Genomic DNA, 27,535 nt, shown 5'->3' with positions numbered 1-27,535 from the left:
TAACTGCAGCTTCCTAAGAGACCGTGCAAGGCCCCAATAGTGCTTCCACTATCATCAAGCAGAGTCAATGGCAGTCAAACTTCACCTAAGAGAAATAGTCGTTAGAGTCTCTGGTTATTTGGCTTTCATGTACCACTTACCCAGAGTAATGTCCACATCCAGCGAAACTGTCAAGAGCAAGCAAAAAATTATTTTGTGCAGATAAGAGTCCTGGGTTGAGGTAAAATGACTGAAACCAGAATAGGGAGACTCCTTAGGTCACCAGGCACCACAAATCTCCCTTGCAGTAGCAAAGAAATACAGTAGGGCTTTACCACTTCTTGTCAAACACATCAGCCCTTCACTAAGCAGAATTCAATCAACATATATACAGTAGATCCTCTGGAGGAATCCCGGTTAGAAAAGGACTCATCAGTCATGCCAGTGACATGGCCGGCAGGACTACTGACATTCCTGAGGAGGAAATTGACGTTGAGGGAATTTGTGGTGTGGCTTGCAGGAGCAAAAGTTTCTGAACTTGACAACAACTTCTAATGAATGCGCTGCAGGTGACATATAAGGAGGATGTTCCTAAGTGGTTAACGTCCTTACCCCTACTTATTACGGATTGACAAAGGCATAACACAGCTTGACACCTGTTGTCCAGATTTGTGGAGAAATAATTCCACACTGAAGAGGTGGCTTTTTTTATATTTTGCACAAGCATGACAATGTGCTTATTCATCCCACGGACAACAAATGTCTCCCCCGGTGCCTCATTTAAACAAAGCAGTTCACCATAAGAATCCTCCTTGTCAACTTCCTCCTCAGCGCTCGCAACTCCCATATCCTCATACTGGAGTACTTCAACAGTGACATCTTCAATTTGAATATCAGAAACTGGCTGTGGGTGCTCCTTCCAGCACTTGCACATGCAAATGATCTGCTTAGGAGCGCCATGTAAATGGTGGAAGGAGCCACCTCTTCCTGTCCAGTGTTGGGAAGGTCAGATATTGCAGCTGCCGACACACTTGGACTCTCCTTGGGGATTTGTGATACCATCTTAGAATGCACAGTTCGTTGCTGTGCTTTTGCCAGCTTAACTCTTATCATTTTTCTAGAAGAAGGATGAGGGCTTCCATCATCATGTGAAGCTGAACCACTATTCATGAACATAGGCCAGGGCCTTAGCCGTTCCTTGCCACTTGCATATTGGCAAGTTAATATTTCTCCTTAGACCATTTACATTTTTTTGGGGGGGGTCATTTTACTGAACTTTGGCTTTTTGGATTTTACATGCCCTCTACTATGACATTGGGCATCGGCCTTGGCAGACGACGTTGATAGCATTTCATCAACTATGTCATGACTATTGGCAGCAGCTTCAGCACTAGGAGGAAGTGGTTCTTGATTTTTCCCTATTTTATCCTCCAAAGTTTTGTTCTCCATTATTTTTCTGGAGTTATATAGCACATTATGCGGCACAGGAGAGCATACCCCTACACCACACAGAGCAAACCCTGTGAAAATTATTTGGATTAAATATTAATAACCCCTTTATTTGGAGTAAATAATATACAGCACAGTACAGCACCACTGGACTTATACGGCAGCACCACTGGACTGGACTTAAATGGCAGTACCCCTGGACTTATTCGGCAGTACCATTAGACTGGACTTATACGTCACTACCCCTGGACTTATACGGCAGTACCCCTGAACTTATTCGGCAGCACCCCTGAACTTATATGGCAGTACCACTAGACTGGACTTATACGGCAGTACCTCTGGACTTATATGGCAGTACCTCTGGACTTATAAGGCAGCACCACTGGAATTATGGCAGCACAGGACTACACCACTGGACTTATGGTAGCACAGGACACCACCACTGGACTGATGCAGCACAACACAGTACCACTGCACTGGACTTATAAGGCAGCACCACTGGACGTATGGCAGCACAGGACATCACCACTGCACTGATGCAGCACAGAACACCACCACTGGACTGTACTTATACAGCAGCACCACTGGACTTATGACAGCAGAGGCCACCACCACTGGACTGATGCATCACAACACAGCACCACTGCACTGGACTGGACTTATACAGCAGCACTGGACTTATGGCAGCACAGGACACCACCACTGTGATTGGACTGGTGAAGCACAAGACACCACCACTGGACTGATGCAGCACAAGACAGCACTGGAATGACACATAAGAGCAGGTCGCCAGCCACCCCACGTGCCACAACACTTTCCCGCACAGACACTGCTCCTCAGACACATACTCTCACTACACTCTTCAGGACTGGATTGAAGATGGCGGCAAAACATGGGTCCTTATATGGAATCCAAAATCCAACAGCAGGACGTTTTGCTTGTTCTGGTTTCCAAGTCTGGCGGGAAAACCAGAGCCGAGCTCGGATCGGTAGGGTTGGTTTTCAGAGAAACAAACCCGCTCATCCCTACGTGCAACGTGCCTGCACATTGCAGTGCATACGCATGTGCAGTTTAGACTTTATTGCCCACTGCGTGAAAATGCAGCCTAGCAATCAGGTCTGAATTACCCCCTTTATAATAACATACAGGGGTCTGCTCAGCACAGGGCAAGTCCTCCCTGCAAGCCCGTTCCTGCCCCCCCCCTCCCCGCTAACATGCAAATGATCTGCTTAGGAGCGCCATGCCCCTGCCCAACAAATGGTCCAGACACACCTCCATTATCCGGACCCCCCCCCCCAAATGGTGCGTTGACACCCACAAATCGCAACATCGACGCCCCTTAACATCCCCCCACCAGGACTTAGATTTGAGGCAGGGGTGACCGAGATGCTTTGTGGCACCGTACTGCTGATCATACTTTTTAACATTTCACAGACTAGTGAAATGACCATTTTACCCTGTCATTAAAAACACCACCCATATTCTAGACAACCAGTGTTATGATTTAAACTGATTCAGGGAAAGATTATTGTGCAAACATTAATGATTTTGCAACATCATTGGCTCTCCCTAAGTATGTGAATTAGCCACTCTTCACCTACATTTTTTAAAGGCTAGTTTGTCTAGCAGTCAGTATGTCTATTTCTTCACCACCCTCATAATATGAAAAAAAAGTATAAACACCCCAGGTATTTGAGGTACAGTATATTAGTCAGCTCTGAATGCATTTTTTTTATTTATATCACAAAACACTTGAATTCTTCCAATAGAGGTGAGGAGCTGCATTAGCCTTTTATTATATAGGATAAAAATTATACTTGGTTACGGTATGAGTGCTATTTTTTATTACTATTGCAGCTATATGTAGGACTGCTACTGTGTTCCATTACCATTACTGACTTCAGTAATCCCAAGTTTGCTAATTATGCATTGCTTCTTTATTACCTAAATGTCACAACAATGATTATATATTTAGTTGGCTATTGCATATGCAAGACTATATTAGTTTAGTTTTATTTTATTCTTTGTAATAATATTATTTATTTTTTTAACAATTGTGTTTGGAGTTCTTGCTTCACAGTGCACAGTGAATACCTACAGTAATTTGTTTGATAACCTCACTGTCTTAATTTACAGAGATTTCATAGCCTGCCACTGAGTCTCCTGTGACAAGATTGGTGTATACAAGATCAACTGGTGTGTATTTACAGAAGCACGGCCAATTTCTATTTTCCTAAATGAATGGTCTCTTACATACAACAATGGAGTATAAGCAATCCTAGCTTTAATAAATAGTAACAGTAAAGAAAAGTAACAATAGAGGCATGTTCTTATAGTGACGGCTGTTTCACTAAAGCTGAAAGCCGGGCACTAAAAATAGTATGTGCTACTTTTCAGCAGTATGAGAACTCCAGCAATAATTTTCTTCTTTAACAAATGAAATGCCTCCAATATGGATCTTGGTAAATGGCTATGGGGCGTCACACAATTTACAGCTGACAAGACTATATTTTTAGCTACACTGTACAGGATCAATAGTTCTCTGCTTTTAGATGCATTGGGATTTACAGAGTGATACTGAAACACAATTCTGGAGTGCAAGACTTAAGGTGAAAACAGTGTCAATTTCATGCTAGACACATTACATGTTTGAATGTGCAACACTAGAACCACTTTATAAACAGTGGGCAGAGTTTATCCCTTCCAATATTAAATCTGATACCATCAGCTTCATGTGTAGAATTTTTAAACACTGCATAGAGAAGAGCGTCTCTTTTAGATCAAGTAATGAACCCACTTCAAAATTTATACGGAAGTTAAACATCTGTCACTGCATAGCGAATGGTTTTAAAACAAGAGTGAGGAAATGTCAGTTTTTATCATGCTTTTCATCTCAGTATTTACTAGTGAAATATTTGAAAATAAATTGGCATCAAGACTTTACCTTTAGGCTAGGGCACCACTAACACTTTCTATTTTCATGATTGTATAAGATTGATCACAAGAGACAAATTGCATAATGTGAAATAAAATAATACCTATAGAACCAAGTACACATGCAATTTTTAGACTGTCTTTATGGTCCAATTGGGTGCCATTGTTTACACAGAGAAGTAATTAGTGTCATGCCACTAATCTTGCAAAATATATGTTATAGCTGTAGCATATTGCAATCTCTAGTCATAACAAACAGCTGTAACTATCTTTTAATCTGCCTTAAAAGGGTAAACCTAAAACAACCCCAACACTTAATAATAATATAACAACAATATGAAAAATAGAAAATCATGTATTGATGCTAGATTAAACATAAACAAGTAATATAAAATGTCAATCAGGTCATAAATTATAATTTCAAAAATGTCATCTCAATAGGGATTGTACCCTATTGAAAAGTCCATCAATTTTTTTTTTAAATGGTAACAATATTTGATGATTCATCAGTGTTTATCTGAAAGAAAATGATAAAAGAGAATATGTAGTGTAATAGGAAAAAAATCTTGTGTGCAAGGTTGGTGTGCATGTCCAATTCTGAGATCCAAAATCCATGTGGGATAAATCTCTAACTGGTGTCAACACCCTATCGGTAATGCACTTACAGGACAGCAGCAAATAAAGGGGATTTCTTAAGGACTTTGCATCTCTCAATCCTGGGTTGGGTTGCATGTCGGTGAGCTGGTCAGACCTTAATTGGGCATCTGATGTCTGATCCATGAGATGGCAAACTGAGAAATCAAAGTTTGCAAAAAAGAAATGTTTTCCATCAGAAAAAAAAGTGCAAAAGCTTTACAGGTAATCACCATATTCAATATAGCAATCTACCCTGAGTTATTATAGCTACTGTTACCATTACTTAGTAGGAAGGCAGTAATATCTTAATATATATCTTGATGAAAACAAAAGGTTTCAGCTGACCAATGTAAAACAGTACAAATGTACTGTATTTAATAATACATTTGCGTAACACCATATTATTATAATATTTTTGATACTCTAATATACAATGTTTACTACAGTATTTATTGGTTATGTTTCCACTTTAGTTAATTGTGTTTTTTATTGATTACAGTCATTTATTAACTTAAAGAAAACTATTCAAAATAGAAAATGCTAAATGGCTTGTGCCACAGATTCAGTAGGTGTCCAACTGATGAGCTGCACTACAGTGAATTGCCACCTTATCAATACAGACAGTTAAGGCAATAGAACTAAATGAGAATCAGCAGACAGAAATCTTGCTACAATTTTTAGAATACAAACTTTGCGCTTATTGAAATGTAGAGTATTCATGTTAAATTCTGTGGTGTTACTATGTCTGTGTGTACATACAGTATTAACCCAATGAAAAGATAGAAATTATGAAAATCAATTTATCAAACCAAATTCAACCACTACCACGGCATAAGTCATTAAATATTGACAAAATATGTAATTCAAAAAACCCGCTGCAGCAATATTTTCCTCTTCACTTAGAAGTCACCATTAAGTTCTCACTGGTAGTTAACAAGGATTGTAGTTTGCACCTCCAGAGTTGGTGTAATGTAGGGAAAAAACCCTCCAACATAATTTAAGACAAACATGTCAATACAGGGTATTTGGTTTCAGAAACACTGGTACCCCACCCCCTTCCCTTCCTATAATAATAAGTAAGACATTTAAATGTTTTGTTTTTTTTTAAATCTGTTTATTAAGAGTTTCAGCAAACAACACATCACAAAATACAAAAAAGGTAAAGCAATATAATACAGGGCAGTTGGTCAGGTCTTGAAAGTAGGCATAATGTGGGCTAAAAGACCAAGCAAGTAGTTCAAATTTGTTAGTATAACACGTATGCCAAGAAGCCAGATGATGAGGCTAATCGTCAACCTTTGAAAAATGTAAACCATCCGTCCATGAAAAGAATAAAAAGTGGCATAATAATATATACAGGAATAGAACAGTAGGTCAGGCTCAACTTAAAATTGGAAGAATACTTTCCTATACCCTGATCGTGTACCAAGAAATCAAATATATAAAGACCCAACAAACAGTGAGGGGAACATACAGAGAGACTAGGGGGGAGGAAAATACAAGAGGGAGAAGAGGGAGGAGGAGTGGGAAGTAAAAGACAAAGTACGAACAAAGGTTCCATAATTTAAGATGTGAGACATGTGGGGTATCTCCAATAGGATATACAGTAGATCAGAACAATAATAACATGGTATATTGATATGGTAGGCAGTCAAACAAATAAAGAGAATCAGAGGAGGGAGTACATGTTATACATTGCCATATATAAGACAAAAACCTTAAGAAAGATGTCTTAGCATAAACCAGCTGGTGGAGTCAAATGCCTGTAGTATTTGAGATTGTGTTTGTGGAGGAAGGGATTCAATGAAAGGGCCCCATTTCTTGTAAAATTTAATTACCCCCTTTTCTACATCAGGGAAGGGCGCCCTTCTATCATAATTTAATTGTTTAAGCAGAAGTTTTTGCATTGAAGATAGAAAGGTTGGGAGCTTATCAATGCAAAAGGATAGTCTTTCTGGTGGCTGTTATAATAATTATAAGTAATGGCATAATAGAGTTACCATGTGGGCCTAGATTCCAGGTACGGAAATATAAACAGTGGAGGGCCAAGGGGTCTGGTTTAGGCTGCAATGAAAAAAGTATATTAATGTAGGCCACAACTTTATTCCAAAATCAAGCGATCTTATGACACTGCCAAAAATTATGGTAGAAAGATACCTTGGGTGATTTGCATTTAGGGCAGTGTCTAGATTCTGCATCTGCCAGATGACTCCTTTGATATTGAGAAATATAGGTACTGTTTAAAACTCGGATGTGGACCTCCTGAACCATAGCGGTGCATAGGTGTCTCATATCCGAGTCAAAGTGTAATAACAACTCATCAAATTTGGGGAAGGAGGGGATATCCTTCGACCAACTGTCGTATGTTGCCCTCCACACAGTAACATGGTTATTAACAGCTAACAGGCTAACCAACATTTTAGTATGATAAGAACGGGTATGTAATGAGTTAACAAGTTGTACTAAGGGGTTGTTGGCTTGCTTGGAAGAAGAGAAAGAAGGTAGTGACTGAACTAAATGGTGTAGATGTAGGTACATGTAAAAGGACTTATTGGAAATGTCATACTCTTCCCTAAGGGATTGTAAGGATTTAATATCCCTCCAGGGTCAAACACATTTTTAATGGTCATCATACCGTGTTGTTTTCAAACTGTAAAAGTCCCATTCTCCAAGGCTGGGATGAACGATGGATTACCACATATAGGAATAAAGGGAGTAAATTTCCAATTACGTTTAATCTCTCGATTAATTGTTCGCCAAGTGGTATAGGTGTCTCTAAACAATGGGTTCAGTAGGAAATGCTTAGAAATCATCTTTTGGTCTACATGTAGTAAGGCACTTGGAAAATAAGGCATAAACAGATCATTTTCAACAGGTAGAGATGTGTAGGTAGACCTGTCTAGTAACCTATCAGATATATACCTGAAAAAAACAGCTAAAGAAAACAACCCAAGGTAAGGGACACCCAGTCCACCATTTACCCAAGGTTGTCGACGCTTGGCAAGTGCTATTCTAGGTTTGCCATTGTTCCACAAAAATTTTGGTAAAGGAGGATATCCTGTTTAGCTATGGCAATGGGAAGCATTTGCATGACATATGTGATCTTGGGAAATATTACACTTTTGAGAACAGCAACTCTACCCAATAGAGATAAAGGCAGAGATGACCAAGAATCTAGTAATTTGGGGATAGCCTGTAGGACAGGGGCAAAATTCACAGAATAAAGATTGTGCATGTCAAGATGGAAATAAACACCCAAATATTTAAGGATCAGGGTGGCTAAATGTATTCGGGATAGAACGAGAGTTTACGGAACTCACTAGGGTCCCCCGATAGGGGTAAATACTCTGATTTGGCTACATTCATTTTGTAACCTGAAAATGAACCATAGAAATCTATAAGTCTAAGAGCTTCTGGTAGCGAACAATCAGGGTCAGACATAAATAGCAGCATGTCGTCCACAAACAGAGCGACTTTTAACTTCACAGTACCAACCTGGATTACCTGAAACAAAGAGGAATTGGCGATGGCCCACAGCTCAAGGGCTAGCGCAAAAAAAGAGTGGTGAGAGCAGAGAGCCCTGTCTGGTGCCCTGGGAAATAGAAAAAGGTAAAATATAGCCATTACAGGCAATCTGAGATGCAAAATTTGTATAAAATGTGCTCAAGATTGTGATAAAATCCTGAGTAAATCCAAACCCAATGAAGGGTAGAAAATAAATGGTCCCAGGACAGCAGGTCAAAGGCTTTCTCAGCATTCAACAAAATAATAGGCAATAAGCCTGGGATATTAGTGGAGTGCTGCCATTGGGCCGCGGCCAGAGACCTTCGAATAATAGCAGTGGAGTGCCTCCCCCAAATGAAACCTGTCTGGTCCTCATGAATGAGGGAGGGCATAAGTAGCTTCAACCTCTCCGCAAATATCTTTAATAATATTTTGTAATCATTATTTAGGAGGGAGATGGGCCTATATGAGGCTGGGGAGTCGGGATTCTTACCAGGTTTGGGGATAACTTTCAAAGTAGCCAAATTAAATTAAAGGGGTAACGAGTGATTAGATAATATATAATTATACATATTAGTAAGGTGTGCACTAATTTTATCAGAAAGAAGTCTGTAGCATTCTCTGCTAAACCCATCAGGGCCTGGGGCCTTTCCCACTTTTAACCCTGGAATAGTCCTCTGGACTTTCTCCAAGGTGATGGGAACTGTAAGGGAGGGCTCATAATCAGATGACAATTGGGTTGGGGATATAGTAGACCAAAAAGTATTGCTATTTTGTGTATTAGAGGGCAAGACAGTATATAGAGTGGTATAAAATGAGTGCAATTCCTCAATAACCTGTTCACTAGAGGAGTTGTAAACACCCACTTCTCTACGTAGACATTTGATAAGGGTAGGTGTGCGGGGGCCCCGTAAGAGATTGAACAGCAATAGGCCAGTTTTGTTGCCATATTTATAAAATTGACAACCTTTATTAAAAGTATAGCAATCCTCCATAGTCATCAGTAATTCATCAAAATGGGTTTTTCATTCCAAATAACTCTGTTTAGTAGACAGAGTAGGTGCAGATTTGAATCTATGGAATGAGTCAGTAAGTCTTAACTGTGCCAACTTAAAAGTCTCTAAAGATTTCTTTAGATTATCTGTTACAAATGAAATAATATTTCCCCGGATCACCACCTTAGAGGTTTGCTAAAGCAGTGCAGGATTATCAGTAGTATGATTATCAGTAGCATGAGCAGCATTGTCGTGAGCATAGTTCAACCAGGATGTAAGAACCTGTCACGAAATTTCAGGGAGGAAGTTAATTTGGTGGGAAATCTCCACTGCTTGACAGGGCTCATTTCTACAGGTGCCGCCAAGGAGATCAACACTAAGGCGTGGTCAGAGAGGCTACTTGGTTCTGTGTGAGTGTCTAATACCCTCAGAAAGGGGACATCGGAAGTGAATATATAATCAAGGTGGGACAATGACCCATGAAGTATCGGTCTATTGGGTGTTTGGCCCTCCACACATCCATCAAATTCAATTGTTTCATAAAATAAGAAATACCAAATTTAGGCGGGTGTAAGGATCGCCGCTCAGGGTATTGACATTCCATTGCATGGGAAACCACCATATTAAAGTCACTACAAACAATCAAATTAGCTAAATATTAGCTCAATGTAATGGATAAAATGAGACAATACAGTACGGAAAAATAGCATATTATAGCTGTTAGGAGCATAAATGTTGCACAAAACATATGGGACGTCATACAGTAGTGCCTCTACAATAAGATAGAGACCCACTGGGTCTACAATTGTGGACATCACAGAGAAAGGAAGGGTGTTTTTTATGAAGAGGATAACTCCTCTTGATTTTGAAGTAAAGGGCACTGCCGCCAAAACTTTCCATCCCATGGTATTAAGCTTAACAATTTTTGATGGGAGTAGATGCGTCTCTTGCAAAAAAATCATACCTAAGTGCATTTTATTCATATACAGCAGGATTTTTTTATGTTTAAGGGGGGAATTAAATCCCCCAATGTTCCAAGTGCCTTCTTTAAACTGAGCTATAGGAACACATTAAAGCATATAGAGAGCGCACAGAGTATACAGTTGATCTAACATAAAGGGAAACAATATCATGGTCTACATAGAGAGAACATATATTTGCCAGCCACATAGGGGGGTGGAAATGGGACAGGGAAGAACAGAAGGAGAAAGATGCACAGGGGGGACAGACATACAAACAGAAGAGAAAAACACATATAGTACACAGAATAAACAAAACATGGCAGCATGACATGCATACTGCACAAATAGCAAATCATTAACTTCCGCTGAGCACAGGTGTTAAGTGCTCCACTAAGTGTCCAGCTTAATAGCTCCTAACGACACCCAGCTGTAGATGAAACAAACATTAGTAGAGTCGCTTCCAAAGGAAAAAAAAACATGCGTAAAAGGCTGTAAGGAGAGTAGTAAAAACAGGGACCAAAAATAGGATCAGGATAATCAATCAGTAGCACTTAAAGCCAAGGATGCAGGGGACTCAGCACGAGAAGATGCATCCAATTCCTGTAGCTAATTCTCCACATCAGGGGCAGATGTGAAATCAGTGAAGCCGTCACCAGCGTAAATCCAGAGGCGAGCTGGGAATAGGAGAGCAAACTTGCAGCTTTTTTGTATCAGAGACTGACTGACAGGAGAGAACGCCATTCTAGCCCTGGTGACTTCTGTAGAAAAGTATTGAAAAATCAGCTGCTTATGTTTTTCCCAGGACAAGTTCCAGTGCTTACGGGAAGCAGACCAGATATGCTCTTTGTGGACATAGTTAAGGCATTTAAATATAACAACTCACGGTCTGCGATCAGGGGTATTCCTCTGCGGGTCTAATAGGTGTGCTCTTTCAATAATGAGATCGGGCCACACTGAGAAACTTAAAGAGATCATGTCCTTTTAAAGTCTCCGGTAACCCCACGACACAGAGGTTATTTATTCTCAACCTATTTTCTCGGTTGTCAACCTTAGAAAGTAGCTAAAAATTAGATTTCTGCAATGCAGAAAAGTCAGTTTTTAAAGTGCAGTGGACACAAGTTCAACAAGCTTTTGCACCTGACCCTCAATTGCAGCTGTGCTCTGCTAGAAAAGGTCTGTTTGTTTTTTCTTCTGCGGGGTACACTGGGCTCCACAGGGAATGACATTGGGGTGTAGAGTAGGACCTTGATCTGAGGCACCAACAGGCTCAAAGCTTTGACCTTCTTCCCAGAATGCCTAGCGCCACCTCCTCTATAGCCCCACCTCCATGCACAGGAGCTCAGTTTTGTAGTTGGTGCCTTGCAGTAAGCAGGCACTTAACAGGGGGGCTGCTCCAGCAGCCCTAAAAGAAGCTTTTAAGAAAATGTGAAGACTTCAAGGGCTGCAGCAGAGACACTGACAGTGTTAGATGTCAGTGAGACATCAACTTCCCCAGTGGCGTTGTACACTCCCGAGCCCTGGTTGCCAGGTGCCTACAGCGGAGGCTATAGTTTCCTTCTGAAGTCAGTCACACACACGACCGCTGCTCCCCCGGATCGCGTGGCCGCACTACAGGGAGAAGGTAAGGGGTCCCCGCAATGTGGACACTGTGGCAGTACAGGGACCCCACTAGACCACCACGGCATGGGCACAGGTCAGATTTTTCTCTCAAAAACCATTTTTCTAAGCCCCCAGTACCCGGTCGTGAAGTCCAGCAGTGAGATAATGCTTTGACCTGTAGCCCCTCCCCCAGCCCCAGGGTGCCATTTAGAGTAAATGTTCCCACCCTGGAGCTGCATATCTCTCTCTCCCTTACTCCCAGTCAGTGTTTGGGCGCCATTACACAGAGCAAAACTGTTCCTTGGACCGTTTGGGCAAATCCTCCTCTGTAAAGCCACCTGCCTGTCAGCGCTGTGCATTTTACAGGACACTTAAGTATTCTACATGTCCGCTGACAGTGTTAGTTAAGAAAAAGTGCATTTAGTCAGGGTTATTTAGTACAAGTACCCTGTGATATACATCCAGTCTTTACTGTGCATTGTTATATCTGATTCAGTGTTTAGCTATACATAGTGCAGTTTTATTGCATGTCATAATTTCTGCATTGTACAAACTGTGACTTTGTGTGTGTGCATATAGCTACTGTGTGAACTCCATTTCGTGTCTCTCACTCAGATTGCTATCCCTATGTTCTATAACCTGAGGGGGCTACGTGCTTCAGGTTTAACTTGATATAGGCAGTTCACAGGGTATACTCAGTGTGTATTTTTCTCTGTGATTTTTAGTCACCATATACCTCTTGATTTCCCTGTTTGTGCTGTTACACTGCACAGGGAGTTCTTGTCAGGTATTTTGCTGCTGATAATGGTACTGTGTTCCCTTCCATTGAGCTTTTGATTGTGTCAGCTACAAAGGGCAATGGAGCTGGGGCTGCTCCCACACTGTGTGGTGTTGACGCTGCAGACACTTTTGAGGATAACATAGCTACTGAAGGTTCAGGTTCTGGGGTTCCTTGCCCCTCAGTGGGACTGTAGCAATGGGGGTGCAAAATGACCCACCTTGAGCTACCTTCTCCACGCTATTGAATATGCTGGTAACTAGACTAACACCCCCTATGGGACCTCCTGTGCTGGTACAGCCACTTATGGTCCCTGCGGTTAACCCACCATGGGCAGATCAACTGTCCAATCATTTACAGCAATTGAACAAATCACTAACTGCTCAAAAGTCTAACCCTCACCCGCCTAAGACCAAAGGGTCCTCTAAGTGGGCAATGACTTCCTCACAATCCACCCATATCCCAGACACCTTATCTGATGAGGATGGCACTTATACAGACCCCACAGATTCTAATCCTGATGCTTCTGATGGGGAAGTTGTTTCGCAGGTGGATGTTCCTGGCTTGTTAGAGGCTATCAGGCTTATTCTTCAGGTTGATGAACAGGAGCCTGTCACTGCCACTAAGAAACTGGACAGGTTTAAGCGTCAGAAGGTGGTTAAACAAGTTTTACCTCACTCTGACCATTTGGTTGACATACGTCAGGAGTCCTGGGAAAATCCAGGAAATAAGTTTACGCCTCATAAGAAGATGCTGGCTCACTACCCCCTCGCTGCGGAGCTTAGTTAAAATTGGGAAACACCACCGCCAGTGGATTTGCAAGTTGCGCACCTGGTAGTATCCTCTGCTCTGCCTGTAACTACTGTCACATCCTTGAGAGAGCAAATGGACAAGCGTGTGGAGGGTTGTTTGAAGGCAATTTACACCCTAAATGGTGTGGTGCATATGCCCACTATTGCAGCAACTTGGGCTGTGGAAGCATGGGCTCAGGAGCAGGAGGCTATCATATATTGTTACAGCATCTCATTACATTAAAGAGGTGGCTTCTGATGCCGGTATTCTGGCGGCCAAGGCTTCTACTATGTCCATTTTGGCTCGCCAAATTTTCTGGTTAAGGTCCTGGTCTGTGGACATGGACTCTAAGAAACCCTGGAGGTAATACCCTTCAAAGGAGACATTCTTTTCGGAGAAAACCTTGACAAGATAGTGGCTGACTTAGTGTCTGCTAAAACAGCATGTCTTCCTAGTACTGCTCCTTCAGTGCCGAAGGCTAAAAGTACTTCCTTTCGCTCCTTTCATCCTTCAGGGAAAGCAAAAGGTCAGGCATACCCAAAGCAGGTTCACACTTCCAAACCCAATAAGCCCAAACCCAAATGGGCCTGGGCTGCCTGTAAGCCCACTTCCAAGACTGACAAGCCTGCCACATGATGGGGCAGGCCTCCCTCTGGGGGATCCCAGGGAAGGGGGGCCGACTTCTAGGGTTTACCCATGAATGGTTGAAGACCACTTCCGATGCCTGGGTATGGGATGTCGTCACTCAAGGTTACGTTGTATCCTTCAAGAATCGTCCCCGGTATCGATTTTGCCTGACAGACATCCCTTTGGATCAGGTGAAGGCAAAAACTCTTCATTCGATGGTACAGTCCCTCCTGGACTCTGGCTCAGAGAGGCAAGGGGCAAGGGGTTCTATTCACTGCTGTTCCTAGTTCCGAAACCAAATGGGTCTTCCAGGCCCATTCTCAATCTCAAATTCCTGAACAAGTTTGTGAAGGTCTCCAAGTTCCTTATGGAAAACTCTTAGCTCTATTGTTCTAGCCTTGGAGCCTGGGGACTTTATGGTCTCACTGGGCATACAGGATGCTTACCTGCATATTCCCATTGCAGTTTTGCATCAGCAGTACCTGAGGTTTGCGGTCGGCAACCTCCATTAACAGTTTCGGGCGTTACCTTTTGGTTTGACACAATAGAAATGCATGGAATTATGTACCCTTTACTGGGATTTTTTTATAATACATTTTGCTTTTAGATTATGCTGTTATATGGTAGTCTGTAGAATAGAGAAAAAGACCTGCTTCTTCCTTCTCCGTTTGCTATCGCAACTTGGTGCATATGTTATTTAGCAATGAATGCTGCCATGTACTATTGTTTGTTCAGTACTGAGAGGTATCTATCATGCTCTCTTCTGCATGGGCATGGGGGAATGATTCTCAAGGTGAGGACAGCCTCACTACCTGTTCTGAGAGGCGGGACACATGAAGGAAGATTTTTGAAAGACAATACCTTAACCCCTGTCTGTGCTGTTAACTTCTTTGATGCAGCAACTACAGTATGTGCACTGCTGGAGTTATCAACAGTCTGTGACCAATGTATATGCTTCGCTTAGGAGGCTTTTTCACTTTCAGTGTGTCTCACTGGTCCTGTATCCTAGCAGGTCTTTCACAGAGGGGAGCCTGCTGTGCCACCCCCTCAGCAAGTTGCACCTATAAGAACGTGCCTAGTGGGAAATCCACCACTGTCTTTAACTCTTTTACTGTAGAAAAAAAAAAACTTATCTGGACTTTTTTAGTAGATTTAATTTGTTGTGTAGGGAATTACAGATAAATTAAAGGTGTTTTCCGAATATTCAAAGTGTTCTGTAAAATAGAATGTAATTAGTGCAAAAACTGCCAAAATTAGTTCAAAACAGGGGTGAAGAAGCCCTCAGCGGTGAAAGGATTAAAGAGGGGTACATTTTAAAGATGTTTGACATACAACATGCACTGCATACTAGAAAACATAAAGGCTGTCTCCTCAGATTGTTCATTTAAAGTCTTTTTTTTTACAATATTTGTAATAGGGTCTCTTTTGTGGTATAAAAAAAAGAATAAAAACATTCTATAAATATACTACTGTATTTTAACTATATTAGCTTATAAACACATCAAAGCTACACATTAAAATTAGGTCAACAAAGTTTATTATGGACATAGTTCATTTGTTTTTTTGCATACTGTATGTTCATTTTTATAATTCTTCCTTAGGAGTGAGTTCTTCTCACACAATTCCTTTTACAGTTTCTCATAGCTGTTTTTTTCTGTGATAGTGAAGTATTCTATTTTTGCTGTCTGTCTCCAAGTGCTCTGTGTATCACTGCTTGCAATTATGTGAACTGTAAGAGTAAGGGAAAAGGAGCCCTGCTGAGAAAGTTTTCCTTTTCTTAAGACATAGCTTCCTGCATACAGCATTCAGGTCAACATTTACAAAATTGATGCCTCTGTTACAGCATTTTGAGATGTATCACATCTTTACTCGAATTGTCTGTAAGGATTTCAACCAACTTGGAGTATGGACAAAATGTTGAAACAAAATCTTGTTGAAAGTAAAATTATAATGTTTCTGTATTGCCTACTGATTATGTTTTAATGTATGCCATATCTCGCTTAACATTTTTTCTCAGTCTATGTGCTCCTAAGCAACTCTTCATACAGTTAAAAGAATATGCATAGCACTTAACATTTATGGACTTTGATTGCCATGTTGTCTGGACTCAAACCATGGAAAATAACAAGTCTTCAGTTATGTTCTTAATGTTCTTGGACATAATGACATTTTGGCTCCTCTCCCTCCAAGTGCCTATCTATATAACTACTGTTATCTGGTATCAATGCTATCTGATGGACCGTGGCCTTACCAATATCTCCCTGGATGAACAGAAGCGACCCTAGACTCGAGAACCATCTCTCTGTTTATCAATTAGTATAGATTGCCACCTGTTGGGGAACACAGTTATTCCAGCCATTTATGACGACACTAAATCTTCCCCTTCATTAGCTAATTAGTGAATGGCATCCTTCTTTGATAATTATGTATGCCTTGTCTGTAAATGATTTATATAATGACTATGTGAAATTAATCATAGATATACTTGTAACCCTCTGTGCCTAAAGCCAGAGAGAAATCATGAATGACTGCTTGCATGGTACTTGCCATATGTCTAAATAAACAACTACCTTGCTTATCATCACGCGGGACTGAGAGAGACTTTTTCTTTAACAATCTGAAGCAGTAAAACATATTATGTCAAAGATTGCTCTTAAACATTAAAAGCACACATCTGCTTTCTTTTTTCTGTATAACTATTCTCTACTTTGGTGAACAAAAGGTAGGGCATATATGTTGACAGTCAATATAGCATAGAGTGATAGCTGTACATATTATTATAAAGTTAAGTGCAGAGCGGCCTGGGAGATCTATCGAGCCCAGGTACTAGGGATGAGTAGACCCACACCTTTGTGAATACAGGGGCACTATTTATATGCTGCACAATCCACAGAACAGGTCATTCAATACAGAGGGTGTAGATGTGCCTTCTTGGCAGCCCTTGACTTTGGACAGTGATCACCCCATAGTGCATGGGATGTCATTATTTCACATGGCAATTGCCAAAAGCAGAAAATGAGTTCTGGATAACCAACATTTTTATAAATAGGTCCCTACAAAATGGGTAAGGTTGCTATGTGTCTGGGGCAGTTAGCATAGTGCATCCTCCAAGTTGAGGCAACATTTGAATAGTCCTCATTACAACCCTTTGTCCATATCCCTGCCCTCTTGCCATTTTTAGTTCAGTGGAATATAATAATATATATAGGTTATATTCATAAACATATCAACACAGACCTGGTTCCAAGAAAATCCCATCCCTATTCACTGTCTGTAACTTTGCAAAAATTAGCATTCACTTTATATAACATGGGTCTGCAGAAATTATTACATGCCCAAGTATCTCTCCAACTCACTATTAATTTGCCAACAATAATTGCCACTACAGAAGTTTGTTCAAGAACAACACACTCCAAGTTGGAAGTTTATGATCTCCGTATGCAATTACAATTAAGTCCCAGTTATCATTGCTCAAATTAAACCTGTACTACATATACGTAGCATTGATAAGCAAAATTCCCAGGCAAAATGGATCTGATAAGAATCACAGATACCAATCTTATTAAATGTAATTTAATATGAGAAATATAATATGATTACAGTAAGTACAAAAAAGCTATTAATTAGAATGATATATAAATATAGAAATATAGGGGCATATGTTATAGGGTGCAGAATTGACAGAGGTGCAGGATTCCAGCTGATCTTTAGGTTTCTTTAAAGTGGCAATCATTTATAAGGCAAAACTGTGCCTTGTAAAAGATTGCCACTTTAAAAAAATATCTGAGATCGGTCGGCATACCGCACCTCCGGCAATCTCAGATCCAATTACATAGGCCATAAAGTCTTAGGCAAATATTTTTCTAAGAAACAAGTAAAGGCAAAAAAATAACATTCTCACATGAATCTGTTTGCAGAAAGACACAAGAAGATGGACCAATTCCCAATGTCAAATTGGTTCCCAAGAATTGTAAAGTTTCATTGTTCTACGTGGTATTTGTATGCCTACATGGCTTGTTTAGATGTTAATTAGGTTTTTTGGTTCTTTGTCCAGCGCATGCTTAAACTAACTGAATGAAGTGAGAAAGCTTAAACACATATCTCCACATCTGTACATCAGAGAAGGAGAATATGGGATTCAAATAATATATCTCTTCATCATCAAATAGACTATAGATTACATGGAAATTTGACATGGCTGGATGGATCTTTGGTACAGTATATGATCAGGGTATTTTGTCATTTCGCAGATCTTCAAGGAATTTGGGGAGTTGATTAACATTCCATGTGAACACTGAAAGACTAGTAACAAGAGTCACCATAGAAAACTTGATTTGAGCTGCTTACTACAATTTCTTCACCCTGTCTCCAAGTAGGTTAGGAGAGAGAAACCTATATTTACTTGTGGCATTACCATGGGATATAATATTTCCCTGACACATAGCTTTTTAAAAAAACTGGCAACATGGCCACATTTAGACCTATATCCAGTATATAATTTTTATCTAGGTGCTGCAGGCTTTGATGGGTAGCGATATTTTCTATGTTATGTTAGAAGCCTTCAACTAATTTGAGCATTATATTTGGAGAGACATTAATAGAAACTCATTGCAATACTGTCTTAGATGTGCCTCCTACAAGGCAGTTTCACCATATTGTCCTTATGAGAAAAGGCAGTTTATAAAAGACAGTAGGAAAGACAGTGTCAAAAGGTTGACATGGTCAAAAGTTCAACATGTAAATGGTCGACACAAAAAAGGCAGACATATTACAAGCCAGATTAGTGTACCATGTCCCCTTGCATGGCTCGCCGGGCAGGTTACTTTTCCCAATCATAGTCCACATGGATGGTAAAGTATAAAAAAAGGAAAAAAAAGTGTCTACCATATGTGTGTCGACCATTGTCATGTTGTCCTTTTGATCTTGACAATCTTTTGACCTTGTCGACCTAATGCATGTCTACCATTAGTGGTAGACCTATTGACTATAGACCTTTTTAGTGTATAGCTACAATCCAGATACCCTCTAAACTTTAGTAATGTACATCCAAACTGTAAACGTATTAAGTACTGCAGTAAGATGTTAATATGAACAAAAAATTGGGCATTTCTTGGTTGCCAAAAATCAGTTTAGTGGATCAGAATCATTAAGTCACTTATTTCCTTGGTATGTATTAAATATGCTGACATTCAAAATTTTGACATGGACTCTATGTTGAAGTAGAAATGTTAAATTCATAATGTTGACAGCTCTGGTTAGTGTGTGAATTAGGCTCTGCTTAGGTTTAGGGCCTAAATGCATGACAATATACTGTACCAACTATGGACATTCACAATGTCAACATAAATCCATGTCGATATTCTGAAAGTTGACATTCCATACCACAGCCATTTCACTGACCCCTTTATAACCCTTGAGGATTATGCAAGTAATTCAACTCTAATAAATAAGCATAGTAATATACTACATAACTTTTAATATGAGAAGTTTAAGTCACAATAGCTATTATTAATAACTTTTATTTATACGGCACCACAAGTGATCTGCAGTGCCATACAGAGGGCAAAACAATAAGACAGTACAAGATAAAAAAGTACAGTACATTACAGTAGACAAGTAATAAATACCACTACAACTTTAAAAATTGCCACTGATACTAGGGGTGCAACAGGGACATGTAGTCAGGGGAGGCAGGGGTGGCAATGCCTCCCCTGTCATAATGATTAAAATAATACAAAGTAGATATTTATAACAGAGTCTGTTTATAGATATCTTCTTTGTTTTATTCTAATCATCACCCCTGTGGTGGTGATGCAGCATAGCAGGGTGGGAGGCAGTGGGAGAGAAGCCTCCCACTGACAATAGTAAAATTCAGCCAGTGAAGGGGCGGGCAGGGGCGAGGCCAAGCTACGGGCTGTAAGAGCCCATTGAAAATGTATGTAAAAGCGGCACCAGTACAGGTGCCTCAATGACAGGTGCGTGCATTCACTCACATGAAAGCAGACCCCTATCAGTCCAGGAGATGTGATTGGTGCCGCGGATCCAGTGCAGGATCCACCGGGTAGCAAGCATATGCGGCAGGACACGATGGGTTCATGACGGTGGGACCTGGCGGACATAGCGCGACTGGTGGCAGGCCTGGATCCAGTGGATCTTGTGCCTGCAAGCCATTTTGCAGAGTTCAGCAGTGGGTACCCACTTCAAAAATGGCGCCTCAGCATAACTTTTGAAATTAAAGATGGCCACATTGAGCCAATCACGGCTCACTGCATCATAGCCCCGCCCCCTGTGGCTGACTTATATAAGTCAGTGCGAGGCAGCAGCATCAGTCCGACGGCGGAGGAGGAGCAGTGAAGAGCTCCTAAAGGCAGAAGATGCCAGGGAAGTCCTGGATGGGTGGAGGCCATGCAAAAGATCTTAAAGGCCGCTCCGCCCAGGTGAAGGTGCAGCACAATAAAATATTAAAACATATGGTGTGGTGTTTTTATTTTAATATTTCTTTACAGGCGGACTACAGGTGCCAGCGGGCCCTTAATGTCTGGGCATGCTGGCACTTGTGGTTCTCCAAGTGCCGGCATACTTGGGCAGGCTTGCTGGGACCTGTATGCCACCTGTAAAGAACAATATTAACCTGCTATGAACCCTGCACTGTTCAGGAGGGGGGGCCCTATTTTATTTTTTGGTTGTCCCCACTTTCTGAGGAATTGCAGCCCTGTGCTGACCAGTTTAGGGGTTGGTAATGTGAAGGTAGGGGGACCACACACTGAGTGTCCCTCCTGCTATGGCATTATCCCCCCTTGCTGGTGGTCCCTGGTGCTGGTTTTCGTGACATAGGGGGAGTACCACGCTTTTTTTTATCCCCCCTTCTTCATGAGGGGGGGTGTTAATAAGACCAGTGCCTCCCCTGCCGTTTAATTCACTGCACGTCACTGAGGTGCAATGGAAAGATTCAGTGTGAGCTGAGTCCTGTACCTATTAGCATGGGTGCAGATAAGGGTCTAGGTCTTCAGAAGAAATTAAAACAACAAAGGAGGTGGTGAAGAGTATAGCTGGTGTGCAAGAGAAGTAGGTAATGAAAACAGGAGGCGTGGGTGCTTCTCATGGAGCTTACAGTCTAAAGAGAAAGGAGGAGACAGAAAGAAAGAATGAAGAGTGAGCCAAAACATTTAATATAATTAGGCATGTTTCATTGGTCTGTTATAGAGTTATGTATTGTGTGAAAAGTGCCACCAAGATGGTCAGAATGCTGTCACTTCATGACCGTAAACATTGCCTATTTTCCCACTTCCCCCAAAGGGATAAGCAAAACATTTGAAAATGTTGTGGTACTGTAATCTAATTTCAGTGTGTGTAACCAATAACAGATAACTGAATATCCCTGTAAGCATGCTGGTCTGTAGAACCAAGCTATTTGTAAATGAGAACAGATGGGGAACAATAACTTGTGCACAGGGTAGCATAAAAACAGCATCGTAACATACTGTAGTAACCAGAAAGAAAAATTTGGAATCACAGGAAGCACATTAAAATCTCATTGTATTAAAACCCATCTGCCCTTTCTGCAGTAAACAACTAATAACCACCTGATGTGGCTAGTCAGAAATGCCTACTGTGCAGCTGAAGGTAGAGATTCTTCCAGCAGCTGCAGCTCTCACAGGGACCTCCCGACATCTCTGCTTCCTTGTTCCCTCTGTCACTGCCTGCCGTTCTGCTGATCACAGCTGGAAATATAGTAGAAATCACCCTTACCTTGCCTGGGTACACCTGGCAGCTTCAGAGAAATGCTACTGCGGGGTAAATGGAGGTTTGTGATGGTTGCAATGTTTCCATCATCAATGGTCTGGAACTTTGACCATTGATGTTCAACAAAGGTTTATAACAAAAATGTAAAATAATATTGTTTTAGATATATTTTAAATAGATATTATTAACCTAATTCAGTGCTGTTTCTAGCAGCGGGCGAGCCGTGAGATCACATGGGGCATCCGCCATGGCACTTTCTGCTTTCCCTCCTCTCTGTTCCCTATTATTCCACTCGGAGGGGGGGGGGGGACACTTTTGTGGAAGGACGCAGTTGCATCATGACGTCATGAGGAAACCTTGTCATTCTGCAAAACTCCACCCCCCTGAGTGGAGTAATAGGGAAGAGGGTGGAGGGGGAGCAGCATAGCAGTGCTGGCAGGCTGGCACCAGCCAGCAATTATAAACACCTAGCAATGAGCATTACCCTTGGCAATGAGCATCACCCTTGACAACGAGCATGCATCCCAGCATTACTTCTTGTAATGAGCATGCATACCAGAGCATGAAACCCCTAGCAACAAGCAATTTTTTTTTATCTGTGGTGGCTGTTGTTGCAGGGTCAAAAACTGGGGTGTAAGGTAGTCTTTTCATGTGAGGGCATGCCCATTTTATCAAGGCCACATTATTTTTATGATTATGGGGGGAGGGGGACCACGCATTTTGTAATGTGTATGGGAGGTGCATAATATTGTAGTGTATCCTCTCCCTAGTCAATAAGAATTTAAAAAGTACAAAATAAGGCTGTCCTAGAGATGAAGTAGGAGGGGAAAAGGTTACTTTAAAAAAAATTAATGCCAATAGTCATTACCTGCTAAAACATTTGATTTCAAATGCAAATAAATATTCTCTTATTTATTGTGTAAAATAACACAAAGCATAGCAGTAATAGTAAGCATGTTCTATAGTAGTATACATAATTAATATAAATATGATCACTTTAATATAAAGATAATATTTATTAGCAATAATTAAACATGCAGTTAATGCCAACACTTAAAATAATTGTAATTGAACTTCAAATTATCTAAAGGCAAAAAGTTACAGTTAATAACATTTAATGATCAATAATAACAATAATACAAAAAGTATCAAATGTAGCAGTTAATTTCTACTTTCATCCCTGTGTATAACTTATTAGTTAGTGGAATCATTTGTTTCTTTTAAGAGCTACATACAGTATATAACTCCTTTGTTTTTGTATCCAGATTGGTAATGCAATTTATTTTGCTTATTTGGCTCCTATATAATTGTGTCAAGAGCGGGATAAACTGATGCAATCAAACTTTTGTTTTTGTTTATTTTTTGCAAGTAATACATGTATTTAAAAGTTTATTTTGCCTACTTGTATTTTGGACTACTTTCTGTTGGGCACCACAATTACACATTGTTGTTTAACAGAGGTGAGATCATGTTCTTTATTCTGTGTGTAGTATGCATGCTGTCACCATGTTTGCATGGGTTTTCTCTGGAAAATCCAGTTTCCTCCCACACACTATTATTTTAATCCAAATTTGTAATTAAGGCATACATGAAGTAAACAGCTCATTTAGGTTTGGGTGAACATGAAAGGATAATTATCCTTTGGAGGATATTAGCAACAACAGATTTTACAAATGCAGCTATATAAACAGTAATATGGTGAGGATTCTACTAGGTACGCAAAGCCTACCACATTAGCTAGCAAGGCCATTAAATGGAGGAGGGAGGGGGGTTCCCACCAGAGATTGGTGATCCTATTTGTCAGATAGTGATATTTGTCAGAATTTCATAGATTTCATGTAATTTGCGGATCAAGAGCCTTGCTTTACAAATAATTAATTCCCAATGGAGAATTTGGCCAATAGAGTATGAAACGTAAAATAGCTGATCAGCAAATATCAACTAATGTCATATGATTATAGCCTTACTACAGAAGTTTACAACTCCTCAGGCACTCATTATTCTTGTAATGTACAGGGGAATTCCTCTGTGGACAAGCTTTGTGAAAGAGACTATGGTTGCCCAGACGAATGTAAATTCATGTGTGTACTGCAGTTGCTATGTGCTATATATAGTGCTATATATAGTACTAATGCCCTGATTGATCTTTGCACTTTTTCCCTTAGAATATTTCTGCCCTCACTATTGATCATCACAATTGTTTTTCTTTTTTTGCAATTGTCATTAACTATATGGGTGTTCACAATCTAAACACCATTGTGATTATTTGGAATATTCTTTATTACAATGATTTACAATAAACACTATATTTGCTACTTGGTCAATACCTCTATTTACTGTACGTAAAGCCTCTCCCTTTGTTGAGGTTCCTCAATGTCCAGTTTACTTGACTGTCCATGACTTGAGAGAATGCTGATTTCTATGAAGAAAAGAGTTGTGAAAAAAGTGACATTCTTCTCCTTTTCCAAAGTGCAGTTTTTATAGATAGGAATCAAAGACATCAAGTGATGGTATGGCTAACCTATGTTGGCAGATTAGATGGTGATGTTATTAATGAAGCATTTTTGTTTAGTTATAGCTTGAGATATATTAATATAAACATATCATAGACAAATAGAAATGAAAGAAATACATTTTTAAGTGTTCATTCCGCGGAACAAACATGTGATAGGAATTTAAGAGTAAGTATAGCAAATATTTGGAAGATCGGGAGAGTTGCGAAGACATGCTACTCTACATGTGAAATCACACTGATAGAATGAAGGCAATTTGCAGAAAGTCTAGACCTTTGATCTAAAAAAAAAATGAGCAGGAGAAACCTGCAGACAAACACTACAGCAAGGTTGGAAGCAGACCTGGCAAGTGATGTTACAGTAGTGGGTGTCTACAGTATACCTGCATATTAAGGCATGCCCAATAAAAGTTAAGCCATATGACTCATCAGGTTTGGAAAGATTAGTCTAAAATGAAAATCACCGTAGATGATACAAACTTTACTTAGTACATTATTAGTAAAATAATATTCCAAATTTAGGTAAAGTATGCAATCTGTGTTAAACGACAAAACAATAGAGGCCCCATATGAGTGATTCGTGCTTAATAAGCTACTTTATGAGAAATCCTCTGCAACAAAGAAATACTATTTCTAAGAACATTTTTCCTATGAAAACCCTTAATTTAATATGAATGAATTAAGATGCAAAGTTTTGTAAAAATTATTCAAGCATGGGAACTGCTATCAAGGGCAGAGCATCTAATTAACTCCGGTGGGTATATTTACTAAAGTGCAGGTTTACAGAAATGAAGATGTTTGTCCATCTTAACCAATCAGATTCTAGCTATTTTTTTTAGAATAAATGATAAGTACAATCTGATTGGTTGCTATGAGCACTTTTATAAATCTGCACTTTAGTAAATATAGGTGTTTCATGCCATATGGTGCAAAAAGATAGGTATATGAGGACATACCCGTATCAGAATCTGTCTTGATATGTGGCACCATAACAAAGTACCATATAATTTAAACTATGGATGACATTATAATAGACTTCTTATTTTTGGAAATACTGCTCAATAAGATAACATAATAACTTAATATATTCTTTTACCATCAGGTATTGTCTTCTGGACAAAAAAAAAATACATTTAATAAAAACAAAGGTATTTTCTTCCAAATTATGCTTAAATTCTGTGCAACTCTGCTAACACCGTGCATCTTTTTTTTGCCTAAGGTGCATCTTAGTTGCAACACAATGTGACTAGTTTACATGGGTAGACTGTGCTGACTGTGCTGATCAACTTGTATATTGTGTGTGGCTGAGTCTGTCTATGGAGCAAAATATAACTTTTATTGGGAAACAGCTGTGGCTGCTTCTTTGTATTGCTTTGTATAAAGATTCAAAGACTCAGTCACATGCAGATATACATGTGTCATATACAGTACCAAATTAATCAACAGTCTCCTTGTGCAACCTAGTTGCATTGTGTTGCTATGAAGATGCATTTTTGGCAAAAAAAAGGAAAAAAAGATGCCTGACACTAGAAGACTGCAGCAAAGATGTGAGGACATATCTCTAAATATGCTGATAATCTTTTATTCAAAATCAGTAGGAGTATGTGATTTTTATAATCAATGATTTAATTCTACAAACTCTAGTGACAAAGTGTCAGACATAACATCAGCACAGCATTCTATATGTCTTATTTGCATTGAAAGAATGCATTATTTTCAATGATTGGCAGAAAGCACAGACCTTATTCACAAAGGATGAGGAATGTGATTTTAGAGTGATTCATAATCATTGCCAAGAATTTACAGTACATGGTAACTCAATCATTCTCAAAGGAAATAACAAATTAGATATTCCTTCTGCAATACGAAAGCAAGTGATTGATTTTGCTGATGCAAGTCACTTGTGTATAGTGAAGATCAAGAAACTTTTACTTGAAGAAGTTTTTGTCACAGTAGCTAGAGGCAGAAGAGCAATCCAAAAGTATAACTGTAGACATAGCCAATACATTAGAAATAGATCAGAGAGTTGTACACACTAGGGAAGTCAGAGCTGGTAAGATGATTATAAAATTCCGATACACAGGCATTAAGCCAGACTCATAACTACTGGACCAAGGCACAATGAACAATAATCTGGCGGAATGTGCACTTGAAAATCAGATTAATATTAGCAATATTCCGTTGATTGGTTACAGACAGAAAGTTGGTGGTAGACTGAACTGAGCATGATCCTGTCACATTTATAAAGGTGGTATTTACCAAGGGAAGGTTTTTTTTTGGGAGAAAGTGTCAACAAGCACAGTTCACATCAAAGTAATTGGAAAGAGATAGAATGATCTCATAGAATGATCAACATCAAAAGGACATCAAAATACCTTGCATATATCACAGGTGGAGGGGCACCCTCAGATTAAATATAGTACCCCAAACAAATGTAAATCTCTCAGCACGTTACATCTGCCCAACCTGCAATGCAACATGGTTTTGCCCAATTGCTAACTTTTTTGGTTTAGCACACTTTGATTACTTAAACCACTTTCTTACATGAAAATACTGCTCCTCTATATAAACTCCATAATTTGGATACATGAAACTTGGAGATACAGGGGAAGGAAAGGTCAAGAGTGATTGTGGGGCACATCAATCCAATTTAAAATGAGAGTAATAATCATGAAGTTGATGATGATGATGATGATGACAACTGACTTACCTTTATCCTGATAGCATGAAGAAATACTCTAAGTAAATTTTGATGCAGATGCCTATGTACAGTATTTTTTACAATTATTATTGTACATGCAACTGAAAACACACAATCAGTTTAACTTTCTATATTAACTTTTACATTTATATTTGAATGGAAAAATTGCAGATTAATATAAATATTGCCAACTGTATGCAGTTAAGAGCTGGCTTTGGAGTATCATATCATAAATTAGCACACACATTCATATCATTGGATGATGGGCCACAAAATATCTCTCTTTGATTTTTTTTGTTTATACAAAAATGATTAAATACAACA

At 39.8% G+C, this 27,535-nt stretch overlaps 1 long non-coding RNA gene across 1 annotated transcript in view; it reads right to left on the bottom strand.

Moving 5' to 3' along the window:
* Positions 1–15,815: 15,815 nt before the first annotated feature.
* Positions 15,816–27,535, bottom strand: part of LOC135057593 (uncharacterized) — a 176,519-nt gene continuing 164,799 nt past the window's right edge. Inside the window, exons 3-4 of the long non-coding RNA XR_010244225.1 lie at positions 24,326–24,417; positions 15,816–15,984 (exon numbers count right to left, since the gene is read on the bottom strand). This is a non-coding gene — a long non-coding RNA (uncharacterized LOC135057593). The remainder of the gene's footprint in view (positions 15,985–24,325; positions 24,418–27,535) is intronic.

Source organism: Pseudophryne corroboree, chromosome 3, assembly GCF_028390025.1.
Source record: "Pseudophryne corroboree isolate aPseCor3 chromosome 3, aPseCor3.hap2, whole genome shotgun sequence".
In the NCBI taxonomy this organism is placed as follows: Eukaryota; Metazoa; Chordata; class Amphibia; order Anura; family Myobatrachidae; genus Pseudophryne; species Pseudophryne corroboree.
This window is presented reverse-complemented; position numbering and strand designations above follow the sequence as displayed.